Here is a 17,897-nt window from a genome sequence, read left to right on the forward strand (position 1 = left end):
CCACATGTTATAGCCTTCCCTTATATCATACCCTTTCCCACTCTCCCAAATCTACCCGCCTCTTCGACAATTACTGCCCCCCAACTTCCGCCACCTCTGCACTTATCCCCAGGCCCCATCTACTTTGCCTCGTATTCCCCATCCTTGGTCGCCCCTCATGTTCCACACCTACGTACTGTGTATGTCCTTTCTGCTCCTCTCTCAGCCTGCAGTGCTACCTCACTGTTATTCGGAGGGTCGGAGACGGAGTTAAGTCACAGGTGATGACGGCCATGGGTATATTGGGAGCCTTTACGAGCCTATGCATAATTAGTACATTTGGAGGAAAAAGAAAAACAAAGTCTTTATGTTTTTCTTTTTCCTCCAAATAAATCTAAAGTTTACTCTATGTGTCCCTTGAAGGCTTCAAGCACGGCAAGGGCCTTCTGCTGATTTGCATTCTGGTATTTTTATTCTTACATTCAAGGTGGGGGGATTAATGCCACAAATGTAAACTTTTTGCCTAGCATATTTCTGTAGGGATTTATATATTTGTATGACTACCTTACCATGGTTTGTGTAATTTTCAAATTCTCTTTGTAAAGCAGAGTAATGTTGAAAGCCAAACATGTGAGTGAGAAGGGTAGCATGAGAGGGCAAGTGAGTCTTGACTATATGCCCAGGATGTGGGAAGAGAGGATTCAGTACTGGAGACTGGAGAGGTTATATTCTCTCAGGCCCTGTGTAGATTTTCAGGGCACAAGTCGAGAGGATAAATATGGGTGGATAGTGTCCACCCACTATTTTTAGGGTTCGAATGCATCCCCTTTTAGGTGTATCTGAGGCTAGCATTCAAAAAAGTTTGATCGCTCAAGTGTTTGGCTACTAGCATTTTTCACACCAGGCTAGCATGTTTCCAGTGCAAAAGCTTACCTGCAAGCCCACATGAAAGTGTCATCAAAGCAAGTCTACTGTTTGGATTTTGTTTTCCTTGAAATATTTCAATATACATTGTTGGGTTTAAAAGGTGTGTACTTTTTATTCTTTGCCAGCATAGTTATTGGAACTCTCTCAGGTTATTGTTCCAGTGTTGGGTACTTTTTTTGAAAGGCAAATGCTAATTTGTCTTGTGTACTTTCTTCTAAAGGGCAAGATCAATTGAACTAAATGTGTAGATTTCACTTTAAGATATGTTCACTTACAGTGCATATATTAATGGGTGGCAGCTTTTGATTTTTGGTACGGGGGCAGAGGTTTACCACACAGTGTGATGTGAGGGAGCTGTACCCATTCCCCAGTCGAAACAACACATTTTACAGCACATTTTGCAGTAGGAATAGAGAAAAGCCATATGATTTATAGGAAGGTCTAAACATAATCTCAGCAACAGTCACCTAATCTGCTGAGTTGTCTTTGCAGCATTCTCCTATAGGATCGCCTGCCACTCCCTCACCCACAAAGCAGATTTGAATGATGCTCTTGAATTGTAACAGAACCTGGAGTATTGGAACTATATTCTTAAATACTGCCTGTAAAATCAATACATTTGTACGTACTCCTTTTCCTTTGAAAACGGTACTGTAAAATGCATACATTTAGCCCTTTTTTCAAAATTTTCATAGGGGGGAAAACCCCAGTAAACCACCCTATTGTCGGTTCAGCTTGCCCGCTACGCTCGCTTGCATGCACTTACTAATTCCAGGTTTAGCGCCCCACCACTTCAGAATTTCACCAGCCGCCACTGAAACCTAATACAATTGCATTTCCCTTAGCGAACATGGAAAAATGATATTCATTGTGATGGGTTTTGATTGCGCATTTAGGTTAGTCATTTTCGAGTACACCGAAGGCAGGGCCTTTGCACATATTAGTCTAAATCAGGCAAAGTGCCATTTTGACAGCACTCCTGCTGAGATTTCAAATTTGAAAGGCATGATTCTAGAAAACCTACGTTAGGTGTAGTCATACTGATGTTAGTAAAAGTACTGAAGACAGAACAAGCACATTGTCATAAGTACGGAGTTAACATACGCCCAGTAGAGAAGCAAATAATAATGCACGCATTGCTAAGTATGTGGAAAAAAACAAAAATACTTAGCTATAAACAGGAGGGGACTAAGCGAAGGACCATTCCAAGCAGAGTAAATGGATTCGAAGGGAGGGGTGTTCTCACTGCAAAAGTGGCTGTGCTGCCACAGAAAACATAAACTCATTTACCTCACTTAGAAAAGAACAAAGTCTGAAATCAGGAAAACTATGAGAATCGGGGCAGCAGGTCGAGGAAATTGCAGGCTACACCAAATCATCATATCATGTATAGAATATAAAATAAGCATAGCCTTGAAATGAAACATGGCTCTTTCAGCCTGAGTACCTATGGGTCTTCTGATATATGCCCACCTGGCTCCTAGGTGCAATTGTGTGCATCTATTACGCACACGCAGCTTTGTTTGGGATGGCTGAATAAGAGGTACTATGTGACTGGAAGGCAGCATGTGGGTTATGTTTTACAAACATCAACAGATGTGCAGTACTATATTGGCTCACTGTTTCTAGTGGGCTTTCCATTCCAACAACTATGGGTTGCATCCTAGCCCACATCCCCCGTCAACAAAAGAAGGTAGCCAGAGAAATGATGACACTGCCTTAAGTGTCCATCTGCTCCTTAGACATTTCTTTTGGTGACTAACATCGCACATTGGCTGATCATCCCCTCCACCTCTGATAATCATCATATATGAAATGCAATTCACAAATCATCCCCCACAACATGAGACATACACGGAGAGTACCAGTCACTCAGTCCTATGAGGGAAGAACACTAGTCCACATTGGATGACACACACTGCTTCCAGATGCCACATAAACAAGATTGTCAGGCATCACATAGGGAGAAGGCACATTGTAAATATTGACACCCAACCCCCAAATAGGTGTGACAGTGCACAGCCTCACACATAGAAGCCATGGCAAGCAAACACATTAAGCACCCCCAATCAGCAATGAAGCTTGTGCCACACTTCAACGCTCGTGGTACACAGAGCAAAAGCAGCTATGTTAATTGCAAATCATACTGCAGTGTCTAGATGGGAATCAAACCATCTTTGGATCATGGCTGCATAGCAATTGCTAACGGACAGTCCTACTGAATGAGCATCTGTGTGCATGAAAAGAAACACATGTAAAGCAAATCTTCCTGCACAAGCCTCAAATGAGCAGTTTACATGTAGCCATGACTCTGTGGTATGCACAACAATGAACACGTACATCACATCCCAGTACACACATGTATACCCTCCTACTACACAGTACATTGCATAACCCTTTTAACACCAGCAAAATGGAAAACTAACAAAACAGACTTACACCCACAAACACACTCAAACAAACCCACATACCCAGAATGCAACATTTGTTTTTAAGCTTACAGTAGAAGCTAATATTGTCATGTCAAGGTAATATGTTCTCTGCTTAAGAAGCACAATTAAGTAGCCCATTGGCACTGCTAAACCGAGGATGCTTAACTGTCAGATTTCCCTGTGACCAGTCAGTTGAACAGGCCAAGGAGTAGGAAAGGCATTCATGGAACAGAGAATGGAGGCATGCCCATAAAAGCTCTTAGGCTAAGTCAACACACTGAAGTTCTGCTGCTCTTGGTGAATATGTGTAATTAAAATAAGTGTTAATATTTTCTATGACAGTAAAATGCATGAACAACTAAATATGTCCCCTATTTTTCCCAACATTGGGCTTAAACATTTATTTGAAATATGTTCTTGCCAAGGACGGGCTTGAATTTGCAACATTACTATGAATAGGCCCGTGCTCTAAACACTGAGCTACAAGGTATCCCTTTACAGAATGTAGCATCATGACGTCTGTCGAAGGTGTAATGGATGAAGATGGATCTCAGAACTTGCAATGCCCGTTAAACATATCTGCGGCGCCCTCTCTAAGTCATTTGTAATGAAAATAACATAGAAAACAATGTTGTTTTATAACAGTATACGTTGGTATACTAGCTGTTCCTCTGTCTTTGTGTCATTTGTTATACAATAAGGATAACGTGTACATTTTTAGTAATTAATACTTGCGTGGCCTGTTTTTTGTAGATGAACTATATGAAATGACGGTCCATTTCCTTTTTGCAATTATTGGGTTAATAAATGTCTGTATTTTACAGTTCATCGCAATGTTACTGTCCTTTTGTATGATTACTGTGTTTTATTGCAAATGTGAAAAACATTTCTGGTAAACTATATTGCACACTATAAAGTTAAACACGTTTTTATAACAATACAATGCATTAGAAGACTAACCATGTGATTTATTTGCTCACATTGGAGAGTTTAAACTACTCAGTGAGTATTTTGTAGCCATTGTGTCTTGGAAATTCAATGTTGATCTTAGTAAATCCATCCTCTTACCAATGACCTACTGGGTCTCTGTTTAGAAAACATTATTTTTTGATTATGACATGTCTGTCAATGGTGCTGTGAATGAATATTCATCTGAAAACCAGCAATGCTTGTTGGGATAAACATGCCTGTCTCTCTGAGGGATCTGCAATGCACATAATGATACAACAATGTAGTTTGTATCAATAAAAAACATTATAACCAAAAGATGTGACCTCCCCATGGACAGATCAACACATCACTTTGATTAACACTTTGGGTGTTCTAGCTGATCTGGGGATTTAAACTGCATTATTGCTATTGGGAAGCCCAGCTATAACCACTGATATACTGACTCTGGGTTGTAATGTGGAACGTGTCTATCACTAGAGTTTGATATTACATCAGTGAAATTCTGGAAGTGGAAGGGGGATAGTTGAATGTGCGGGGTGAATAACGGTGCACACCCACTTGTGCAGGTTTCATCTTATATACATGTAACATGTATAACAGTTGACAGGTGAGTGGTTCGTTACACGATCTGAAGTTAGTGCCTAGGCAAGGGGCACATAATGTTGGAGCAGAAAGTGGTCAGAAAGCAAAAAGCAGTTACCAAGGAAGTGCCATAGCAAGACCCAAGATGGAAGGAACCCACAGCTGCTAATTAGCAATTCCATGAGCACAGGCAAGGAATAATTGAGAGGGCCACAGCCAAGGCACTGCAAATCTTCTCAAGGAGGTCAAAGAGGATTGTGTACATATCCAGGTGAGCAACCCAATCGGAACACATTTTACAAAATTGGATAAAGAGATTCACAGCCATACGCAGGTGAGTGGCCCAGGAGGCATACTTTTTTCCAGATTGGATAAAGGGAGTCACAGCCCTACCTGGTCAAGCAATTCAGGAAGAGCCTATTCACGTAAACATTACAACGAGAGTAGTAGACCTTGAGCAGGAGCACAATTGACTCATGCCAAATCAGGCCAATTGGGGTCAAAGAACATTGAAAGTTAAAACATTAAATGTTAAACAAGCAGTATTATTCCATGATAGTGGCAAACCCTGACATAATGCCTCCAGCATAATTCCTGGAACTTCCTGGGGATCCCACCACATCATGGAAAGATTGTTAGGACCTGTTCAAGGTCTATCTGCTGGCCATAAGAGTCGATACATTTTCAGATGAGTGGAAGCTTGCCACCTTAATGAACAGTTTGGGTAAGGAAGCAATAATCAAAATCAAACATCTGGCCAAACCAACCATGAGCGGAAAAGGACAAGGTGATGCCCCATCACTTGGAACAATGTACAGCCTGGCAATGCAGAAAATGTATGAACAGGATGGTCACCATGTTTATGTAGTACTAGAATGTTATATGTTTTATTAACACAAACAGACATCCATGGAGCATGTAGACAATTATGGAGTGCACTTGAGAATACTAACAACGTTCTGCTGTTTCATGGAGGTGGAAGATGAATACATCAGAAATCAGCTGATGTTAAACACATCTGATCAGAAGTTTAATGAGAAGCTGTAGAATGCAAAATAAACCATGTTAAACAAAGAACCAGAAATGTAATAGAGTATTGAAAAGAGTAGGATGTGAACAACATGTACGGAATCCAAGAAATAATCGGTGAGAAAAATAACAAATAGGTCAATGGTGGGTCACTGCCAGAGATGGATATTGTGATGGCAGTAACCAGCATGTAAAGGAAAGATAACTCTAGGCAGCAAGGGGCAAGCACCACTAAGCCCCAAAAATGTTAACAGCTCCTTCTTCAAGAGTACATGTTTTCGATGTGGACTGACAACACATTACCACTGACAAAGAGAACCCAGCATCTAAATTGCAATGTTAGAGGTACTTTGTATGGATACATTATGGGAGCAACGACTTACCTCAACGTCGATGCTAGTGAGTTGGATAGGAGCTGTATTGAGATACTGACAAGAGGGAGTGGAAGTTCCCATACACTTCCCTTCGGGCTTGTTTTTGGGTGGCCAGGGTCATACCATGTATAATGCAAATGACTACATGCCATTAGTTCAAACTATTCTCAACATAGTATTACAAAGGTAGCGGGCGCCCCTCTCTCGCAAGAACAGACGCCCGCTACCTTTGTAAAACAATTTGTAAGGAACCTGGGATTGGTAACCCTAGGTCTCCTGGGGGCAACCAGACGTGGTCTCCCTCTCACTGTGCTTAGAGAGGCATCAGCTTCACCTCACTGATGATCCCCAACAAGGGTGAAACACGTGTATGGGGTTGCTGGTGGTACTCTCGTTCAGATTGGAATTGCCATTGTATTTCGGTGCTGGACTGCCCCTGGGCAGGACAAAGACTGATATGCAAATGGATATTTCCCATCTGTGAAAGGCACAGTGAGTAAAAGCAGTGGCTGCGAACTCTCAAGTGGTTAATAACCACTGAACAGGTTATCATGTCTGTTCTTGCGAGAGAGGGGCGCCCGCTACCTTTGTAAAACAATTTGTAAGGAACCTGGGATTGGTAACCCTAGGTCTCCTGGGGGCAACCAGACGTGGTCTCCCTCTCACTGTGCTTAGAGAGGCATCAGCTTCACCTCACTGATGATCCCCAACAAGGGTGAAACACGTGTATGGGGTTGCTGGTGGTACTCTCGTTCAGATTGGAATTGCCATTGTATTTCGGTGCTGGACTGCCCCTGGGCAGGACAAAGACTGATATGCAAATGGATATTTCCCATCTGTGAAAGGCACAGTGAGTAAAAGCAGTGGCTGCGAACTCTCAAGTGGTTAATAACCACTGAACAGGTTATCATGTCTGTTCTTGCGAGAGAGGGGCGCCCGCTACCTTTGTAAAACAATTTGTAAGGAACCTGGGATTGGTAACCCTAGGTCTCCTGGGGGCAACCAGACGTGGTCTCCCTCTCACTGTGCTTAGAGAGGCATCAGCTTCACCTCACTGATGATCCCCAACAAGGGTGAAACACGTGTATGGGGTTGCTGGTGGTACTCTCGTTCAGATTGGAATTGCCATTGTATTTCGGTGCTGGACTGCCCCTGGGCAGGACAAAGACTGATATGCAAATGGATATTTCCCATCTGTGAAAGGCACAGTGAGTAAAAGCAGTGGCTGCGAACTCTCAAGTGGTTAATAACCACTGAACAGGTTATCATGTCTGTTCTTGCGAGAGAGGGGCGCCCGCTACCTTTGTAAAACAATTTGTAAGGAACCTGGGATTGGTAACCCTAGGTCTCCTGGGGGCAACCAGACGTGGTCTCCCTCTCACTGTGCTTAGAGAGGCATCAGCTTCACCTCACTGATGATCCCCAACAAGGGTGAAACACGTGTATGGGGTTGCTGGTGGTACTCTCGTTCAGATTGGAATTGCCATTGTATTTCGGTGCTGGACTGCCCCTGGGCAGGACAAAGACTGATATGCAAATGGATATTTCCCATCTGTGAAAGGCACAGTGAGTAAAAGCAGTGGCTGCGAACTCTCAAGTGGTTAATAACCACTGAACAGGTTATCATGTCTGTTCTTGCGAGAGAGGGGCGCCCGCTACCTTTGTAAAACTATTCTCAACATAGGGTTCAGGTATAATAACTCCTGGAATTGCAAAGGGCTTGACAAATGTACAACCATGTAATTTCACTTTTGAACACAACAAAGTTAAAGACAATCTGGTTGAAGATTGTATTTTATGACTACCTCCACTACCACCTCATGCAGAAGTTAATGAAGATACAGAAAATAGGGATACTGGGGTAGAGTGTGAGATGGAGATCTTTTGATAGAAAAGTGGAATTGTCTGATGCATTTGTTAACACCCATGTTGATCATGCCCTTATAGTTCCTGAAGAAGAGTTTCTAAAATCGATATGCCTAAGAGAAACACCCTTTCCACAGCAGCAACAGCAGCTAGCATGTCCACACCTTAACCAAATCCATCTGTGGCCTCTACCATCCATCTGATGCCTATTGAGGACCTGCAGACAGGCTTATGTCGACTGCCGAAGAAGGTGGCTCCTCTGTTATTGTCATGGGAAACTGTTGTGTTCAGTCACAACCCTGGTCCTTTGCATTTGCCACAGAAAGTGCATGTTTGAATAGGTTTGGTTGCTGCACCAAGGGCTTCCCCTCTGGATCTGTGACAAAACCTCTATAGACCTGTTGAGGGGAACATTGCTTATTTACCTTGTATTACCCATAGACCTTTGATGCCAGAGCTGGTTAATATTTCCCCCAATATGTTGGAATACTTTCAATAGAAAAATGCACGGAACTAGAACACATACACACGCTCCCTGCTGATGGCATTACACATAGTGATTACGCAGTCTTGGGCATTTTTATTATATATATCTTTTAAGATCTTTTCTCCATTCTAAATTCTCTCCAACTACATGCTCTGTGGGGGTTGTAATGTCAGATTTGTATTTCACAACCCCCATTTCAGAGCATGTCTGATTCAATGTATGGAGTGTAGGGTGAATAAACCAAACGCTGAATGATAAAAAAAAAACAATCCCAAATAATTGATGCACCGTTTGCAAGAAAAACATTGTTGTATTACATGCAAAAGTATCAGACGGTCCCGTGGAACCAAGCCAAAACAGAGCTTGCCCCACCCAAAGAGGTTACATCTTTTATTGATGAAAACCAAAACTATGCATAATAAAAATCACAACTTAAGTCCAAACTCCCCTTTAGCTAAGACCTATATACAATTATAATGATCCCATATAGTCCATAACTGTGTTGGTCACACATTATATAAACACATTCCCCTAAGGCACGTGACCTACTACATCGTCACTAGGAACTGATTAACTACCAGCTACATTGTTACTATAATACATTTCTTGACCATCATGTGATGTGCGCCTCTCCGTCAGAGCCTGATCAAAGCATGAACAGCGAGTCCAACTGTGCTTTTGATAATACAATGGGCCTCCTCATTATCCCAGACACTGTGGCACGCACAAACAGCTTCCTGACCTCATAGATACATGTTTTGGCATCACCTCTGCACCTCCCATCCCAAATCATGGTAAGTCCCTAGCACCTCTCCCCCCTTATCTCTCTGGGAACCCAGGTGCTCATGACTGATGTTATGGGGGCACCACTCATATTTGAATTTCACTTATTTATTGATCCCTAGAGTGGAGCGCCAGCAGTTCAAATATGATGACTGCTCTTCAGGTGAGGGCAGCAGTGCTCTAAATATTCACCAGGCCTTTTGGCATCGCAGTTCCCCATTTCCTGCTCACATGAATTCAACCTTCAAAAGGCACATCCCTACCCTTCCTTCCTGTACTCAACATTCCTTTCCCAGCTCCTCGAAGCTCTTCAGCTGGACTCAATTGTTATCAACAGAGCACGGTTGCCTGAGAACTTGAGAGAATACATTCTCTCTGCGTGGAAGGAAGGGGGACATTTCTTAGGATCGACTGGACAGAGCCACATCTTCACGTTGGGCCTGTTTCTGATACTTTCACAAATGCATCCTGTAATATGCCCTAAAATCGAACATGGCAAGACTACTGCTACCTTAGCCCCAGACTTCGCCTTTACTGAAACACTTCCCAGTCTTCATCTCATACCTACCTCAATTACCTACTTGCACATTCCTTAAAACATAACACATGTTGGGTATTTTGTGTAGATTTGGGGCCTGGCGGTATTTTCTTACCGCCAAAAATAATTTAGCAACAATCACTCCTTGTATTCAGAATACAGTGGATATGCATTATTACAGTACACAGACATGCGTGGTTGGTATGCGTGGTTGGTATGCGTGGTTGGTGGTATTTTGGTGAGCATAATTCCCTAGTTTTATTTGTGGCCCCAATATCCAGCACCCCTTATTTTTGTTTAGATTTTTCGTGTAATCACCATAGAGACCTCAGGCTTGCATTTCAGGAACACCACATTTTCACTTTTAGTGTGCCACCATGGGCAATTTCTCGCTGTCTTATCTACGGCAGCGAGCTATCATGTGGTATTTTTCACTAACTTATATACGGTAGTGAACTATGTCCCGGGTCTCTATTTTTGCTGACTCATGTACCTTCAGCAAAAAGGCTATAACACACACAGTTATTTATAATTGCTCATACTGAATGACATTTGCTCATACTGAATGGCTGCAGCCAAATCTTATTTTTAGCAACCTTGAAAATGACAATTGCACTGTCTAAACATCTCCCCACATCATCAGCACTCTATTGGTAAATATAAAACACACCACCCGTCTGCTTTCAGATATTGTTGTGTATTATAAAAGTTGCATTTAAACACGATTTCACTCTTTACAGAAATAAATGAAATAGCACAGTAACAGCATTATTTGTGATACACTGAAAAGAGAGTGGCGGAGACAAGAATTCAATTTGTAACATTAAACACGTGGGTAAAGCACAGGAATATCCTTTCCTACACTGACTGAATATTTTCGTACACACTCAGCCCCCACACCTCAGCGAGATAATTACCAGGCTTATTCAGTATGTAACTTCTTTGGCTGGTCGCCTTCTGGAGGGATTCACCCAGCAAGGACAAGCATCTGCTGTCACTCAAACTGGGACTTGTTGACTGGATAAGCTATTCTCTGCAACCAAGTTGAATCTGCTTTAGGAATCAGGCATCCCCAGCTGTAAACCCCGTCCTTCTTCGAGCAGTGTCCAGAATCGTCTGTCCTCTCCCCCTTTTCAAGATTCTACAGGAAAACTTGGTTACCGAATGCTTGTCCAATAAGATTCTATCATGTCATCTCCTCCCTCACTACACAATGGCTTATTTTTCTTACAGTTGCAACTGTAACAAACTGATTTCCTGCTTATTCGAAGTCTTTGCTTCCTGCAGTTACTGTTGACAGAGCACAGAAAGGCAAAAGAAAAAAAAAAAACTTGAATGTGTGTTTAAAACTGATTTTCAGAGTAGGCCTCATTTTGCAGTGAAGACACATTCTTTTATTAATGAGATATAATTATTAGTCTTGTTAGTGAGATTAGTTTGTTAATTACCAAATGTGTCTCTTGCAACATAGGCATTTCAGGTGAGAAATGGTGTGCATTTTGAAGGTACAGATGTGTGCTTTTAACTGTGAAAAATGTATTTGCATTTTATATGTAAAAATCGTTTTTGACTGAATAACCTGCCCTTACTTATATGTCCATGTTACACTGGCAACACACAGCTTGAAACAACTGCATCATAGCAATACACCAAACCCATGCAGTGGCGCTGCACTTCAAAAAAAAAACATGCTATACATTGATCCTGTGCAGTGGTGCTGTACTCTGTGCTCCCAAAACACGCTAAACAATCCTACACACCATACACTACTGCTAAATGCATAATGCATCACCTTTAACCTCTCCATCCGCAATGTGAAAACAGTGTTGCTCTTTCTGTTTGGCTATATGGTGTTTCTAATATATGTCAAAGCTAACTCCAAATGGATACATGCACATTCTGCCGTGTCCAATGAGAACTGCTAACACTAGGCTGCCTGCTAATATGGTTTGCGCTGTCTATTTCTCTTTGCCTCCTTTGACCTTGCACCTGCCTCCCAACAGGAGGCACTTGCCCAGATGGGGATAGAAGTCTTGTTAGATGTAAAAGCTATACAATGTCATGTATACAACATATGATTTGAGTTCCTGGTTTCAAACCCAAAGGCCAGAGGCCCTAATACAATGATGACAGACAACCATGTATTGATTATAGGTCACTCTTTAATATTGGATTAATTACCAGCATTGTTGCAAGGCCTTTTACAGAAGGAAGAAACCTGTACATCTTTGTCCAGACAGACCAGTGATACTATGTTTAGTTGCATGTGCCACAATCATCCTATAAATTGGTAACCCATCACTCTGATTGTTCCACCACCTATTTAACATTTTTGCTCTGGAAAATTGTGGGCTAAGAGCAACATTGCTGGATGGATAGTGGCTTTCTCATGTTACGCAATTTCACATCATCTGTTTTCAAGAGACCTGGTCAACTGAGGAGATTCCATTAAAAGGATATTTTTGTTTTTCAAATATGGGAAGAACAAATAGCCTTAATGGCCAGTGGTTTAATATTCTGGGTTCATGCCTCCCTACCTATTAAACTATCCAGGCTCTAAATTGATTCAGATCAGGTTATTGCAATCAAGCTAGGTGGCCATGCTGGCACTCCGAGATTCCAGGTTGTTAATGTTTACTTTCGACCAAAGGGCACTATCTATCCAAACGGTACTACTATCGAACTGGGGGATTACAAATTTGAATACCATAGAGTTTTCTTCTCTTTCTCAAGTCATAAACATTGTGAATTCCCCAATCACTGCTTTAAGTCTCTCCATTATGAGGGCATTGAGAATTTTACAATCCTGCTTGATTATAGATATCAGCCGGTATTACTCACACTTTAACATTGGTCTGCCTGTTTTAATATCAGAATTATTATGGACCCTGCATACTGTGTGGTAACCTCCCAGAGGTATATGCATCTTTAAAAGTTGCCAGTAACTTCGGGCCAGCTCGTTTATGTATTCCTTGTAGAACTCACCCGGTAGGCCGCTCACCCTAGCGTTTTGCCCATTGGTAATGCATGGATCACCGTCTTTAGTTCTTCCACTGTAAGCAGCACTTCCAGGGCCTCAACCTGTTCCAGCTCTAAAGTAGGACAATCTATCTGGGAAAGCATCTCTTCCACTTCCCGTGGGTCATCCACCCCATGCTTGCTATAGAAGTCTTGATAGAATCTCTGAAACATGGTGTTGATTTCTGTTTGCTTTCTCCACAGCGCACCACGTTCATCAATCATCTCATTAATCCCATTCCAGGCTTTCTCTTTTTGCAAAGTCATGCTAACATCCTACCAAGCTTATCGCCTAGTATGTGTAATTTCTCTGAGTACTTTGCAAAGTTTAATCTAATTACTCTCTCCAAATGTCCAGCACATTCCTATTGTAGTGTGAGCAGGTTGCTTTCCATGGCGGCATTCCATATTTGTGCCTTTTCCAATAGTCCAATCTTAGCATCGGCTTCTGACATATCTCCCATCAATTCATTCTGCACCCCTCACCTTGGCATTCACTACTCCCCTTGTTACCACCTTAAAAGCTTTCCACGGGTTCCCAATTCCCACATTGCCACACTTTCCCTGTTAATATCAAAATATTCATTGATGTACTGTGCCATATGGTCCGAAAGGGACATTAAAAAGGGGTCTCCTCTCTCGGTGTCCACATCGGCACAGGGGAAAGGCTCTTGTTAACTATCCAGTCTGTAAAAAGGGGTGAGTGATCTGAAAGAGTACTACCCTCATGCGTGGCGCTTGCAAATTCCCCAACCTGTTCAAGTCTAGTACATATATAATCAATATTTGCTGGGGACCCGTGATGGTCTGGTTAATCCAAACATGTCCTAGTGACCCCAGTCAGCCACCTCCAAACCTCTATGTACTCCAGATCCTCCAACAGCTTCCCAGAATTCTGGCTGGCAGAGCTGGCCTAACATATCTGTTGTCCGATCTGTCTACGGTGGGATCCAATGTACAATTGAAGTCTCCTCCCCAGATCGACATGATCCCACTAAAAGGGACCCGTCTTGTATATAGGAATCAGAAAAAAGAAGATGCATTGTGGTTAGGGGCATAAGTGTTAATAAGGCCCACTTCCCTATTCTCTACATACCCATGTACCCAGAACATATGCCCATCATTATATGTTTGGACATCCACCATCCAAATAAGGACAACCCCTGTCGTAGGAGGAGAATGCTGAACCGTGCCCTACTCCACCTCACCATTACACTATGGTGACCTGTTTCTCTGCTGTTAGGTGCATTTCCTGCAATGTGGCAATTCCCACCCTCTTCCTGTGTGAATATGTCAACACCCTGATATGTTGGACGTAACTATCCAGTCCACCTATGTTCCATGAAGTCACAGTTACCAATTCAGCCATTAAACATTTCACGTCAACCTTGGCGTCCACCCCACCGTTGGGCTCACGCTTCCACTTAATTATGTGACATCCCTGGTAGACCTCCCCCTTGCCCATGTCACTAAATGCGAAGACCTCCGCAGTAACCATCCGCCACCTCCAATACCTTAACAAGCTGTTCTGTAACTGTAACATTTTACACAAAAACATTGACCTAACATTACAAAACTATTTAGGCCTAACTGTCATTCATCCCGTCCACTTCACAGAAAGAGATACTAACCACGTTACCTATAGGTACAAGAAAGACCTGTGGTAACCCCACTAGATGGGGGCCAGAATTGACTGTAATTAAGTAAATCCAATGATCTGTGTCCTCCATATGGGGCCCCAGTTCTAAAAAAAGACCCCAATCACATGAAATACAATAAATTTGCACTTGTATAATGCAACTCCCCCCTCCGGCTGTGGTATCCTAATATCTATTATTGTTCCTTTTGTCAGCTATTGGAGCCATTTTGTTGGAGTCCATCCAGCAATTCAATTACTCTGGGGAATAAAATAAAAAGCCTTCCCATTGTGTAGGACTTCAACTTTGCCAGGTATAGTAACATATATGTGGGTATGCGGAAACAGCCTCTCCTTTGTAGGATCAAACTGGCTCCTTCTCCTCTAGACTTGTATAGTATAGTTATGGTAGATCGCCAGTGTCACTGTGTCGCTGATGCCCACCGTATTTCATCCACCTCGATAGAAAAAGTCAAAATTCTTTCCCTATGTTTAAATTTCAGGATCTTTGCTATGATAGGTCGAGGTGGTGCACGTGGGTGTGGTTGCTTGGTCAGAGATCTGTGGGCCATTCCCACCATAAAACCCTGTGTCAAGGTCCCCAGACCAAACTCCTGGAGTAGTAGATTCTCCACATACGTGGTTAGGGTCTCGCACTCCTCCCCCTCTGGCAACCCCAAAATTCTAATGTCATTCCTCCTCCCTCTCCTCAGTTCTTCAGCTTGATCTTCCAGCATGCACACTTTAGTTGTAAGATCATAGACTTTTAGTTATAAGTCTTTCATGTTGGTCACCACCTCTTCTACCTACAACTCCACCTCACTCATTCCGGCAGCTATGGATCACACATCCTGGCTCATGAGGCCAACATCTATCTTTGACTCCATCGATGCCTGCAGTACTGCTATTGCTTTAAAGATCTTGGTGTCCACTCTCATCTGTCCCTGTGTATCCCCCTTTTCGGAGTGTTCTCCTAAATCCTCTAGATCAATCTTTGCTTCCTTTAACTTTGCAAAACCAATTTTCGTCTGCCTCAGTTTTGCTGAAGATTTTTGTATTATCCGCCTAGTTTCATGCTGGGCTAGGCCCTTTTGTGTGTCCGCCCACGTGTATTGTTTAGCATCCTTCTAGTCAGGTTTTACAGTCCTTAATGAGTTCCTTACTGATGTAACATTTTGCTTGCCTTCAGTGCACCTTGGATGATATGTGGCTTTTGAACAGGTACAGAGTTATATGGTCTGACATAATTATTGAGATAGTGGGAGGAGAGGAGATGGTGGAACCAGAGTCAGTGAGCCAAGAAGATCAGCTGGCAAATGTAGAGCTAAACAGAACTAAAGATGCAAGGTGACTAGTGATCCCCAACGTGATGCTGTACCAGGTGGGACAATTACGATGCAATAATAAGTCCAGCATAACCGCGAGCAAGCTGGGCGATTACATTGAGGGGTAGGGAACCTCATAATCTTAATTAACATTAGGAGACAATTGTCTTATTTTCCTCTGTCCATAGTTCTCTTTTTCCTCAGGGATCTTTTCTTTCCCCTATATTCTTGTTCCAATCCCCAGTCTGTGATCCTATGTACTGATACCACCCCCGCCCGCAATTCTAAAGCAAGAAATGTGCTTACATTGTTCATACATATACAAAATGTTTTTAGGAGTCCCATATTAATTCAGGGAGATTCTTGAAGTGGAAATTATGACAATTGAAGGTTAAGGATGGATGCCGTGGCAGACCATGGTTGCAAGGTCCTCCAAAATAAATGAAGCATGGATAAATAAATCTGGATAAACCATCAACTGTGTCCTCCTTTTGAAACAGTCTCCGTTTGGGAAACATAGATTTTTACAGTTGTAATCAAATAACATGCATCAGGGATATGGGAATAGCCGTACTAATCCCATGCTCTAATCACTGAGCAACCTGGGGTCCACCAAAAAAACTTGTTCATGGTTGTTTTCTTTTCACAGTGTAATGCATAAAGATGCATCTGGGAACTAACAATGCCAGTTAGGATAAACATATCTGCTTGTCTCTCTGGGTCATGAGTCCATCCCTGCACTTGGTCTCCCCTGCCCCTGCCTCTTACTTCCACTTGCCCTATCAGGCTCCCCCCCCCTGCACTTCTTGTTGCTGCACTTGCATGATTTGAATAACGCAAGGCCTAGTAGGACCGTTTTTTGTTTTCTTTTTGTTTTCTTCATCCCTGCCCACCCTATCTTGTTGCGCCTTGAAATTCCTTTTGCTGTTGTATAGGCACATTGTAAATACACAATAAATAAATACATTTGTAAGGAAAATAAAATAAGACAATCTAATTTTAACTGGAACCACCCTAGTATGAGCCAAAGGTAAACTGAACTTCCTAGCTTGAGAATGTCATAGCCAATGAAAGGATTGAACCTGCAATATAGCTATTGGTAAACACATTGGGCCTCATTACGAGTCCGGCGGTAACCGAGGCAGGAAAAACTGGCAGGTTACCGCCGGACTCGTATTACCATTCCGCCTCCCTGATTCCCGGAATTACTGGGGCATTACGACCCCAGTGATCCGGGAATTCCGGAGGCAGAATTCTATAAGTCCTATAGGACTCCATGGGGATGGGGGCCATGGAAACACTGGTTCTGTCTTTGACAGGCCGGTGTTTCCATGCCCGCCTGCAGCCGGGTGGTGTTAAACCCACCAGGTCAGACATGGCCGGAGTGACACCTCCCGCCTGTAGGACTCTTAATCAGCCGGTCCGGAAAGAACAGTGGTGGCGGTTTTACCACCACCGTTCTTTTTGGACCGCCAGGGTCGTCGTAATGAGGCCCATTCTCTAATCACTGTCCTACTGAGTCACCCTTAAAGAAAGGTATTTCTTTCATTATGGCATATCTGTCAAATATGTAAATGTATCTGGAAACTAGCATTGCCAGTTTGGATAAATATTTCTGCTGCTCTCTCTCTCTCTCTCTCTCTCTAGGTCATTTGTAATTAAAATAAAGAAAAAGCAATATATGCATGGCTGTAAAAAGCATTGCAAACTAAAATGTGACCAATGTCTTCCCAGTGGACAGCTCAACCTACCAGTCTGAGCATTGTATAGCCAACGAGTGGCTTGAAACTGCAGCACTGCTATTGACAAGCCCATGCTCTAACCACAGACATATTGATTTTACATTAAGAAAACATAGCTTTTTTCGCTTTGCCATATCTGTAAAAGGTGGTTTGATGAACATGCATCTGGGAACTATCAATGTCAGTTGGGATAAACATATCTGCTGATTTATCTTTTAGTAATTTGTA

The sequence above is a fragment of the Ambystoma mexicanum genome, chromosome 12 (assembly GCF_040938575.1).
Source record: "Ambystoma mexicanum isolate Mex_15411 chromosome 12, UKY_AmexF1_1, whole genome shotgun sequence".
Taxonomy (NCBI): domain Eukaryota; kingdom Metazoa; phylum Chordata; class Amphibia; order Caudata; family Ambystomatidae; genus Ambystoma; species Ambystoma mexicanum.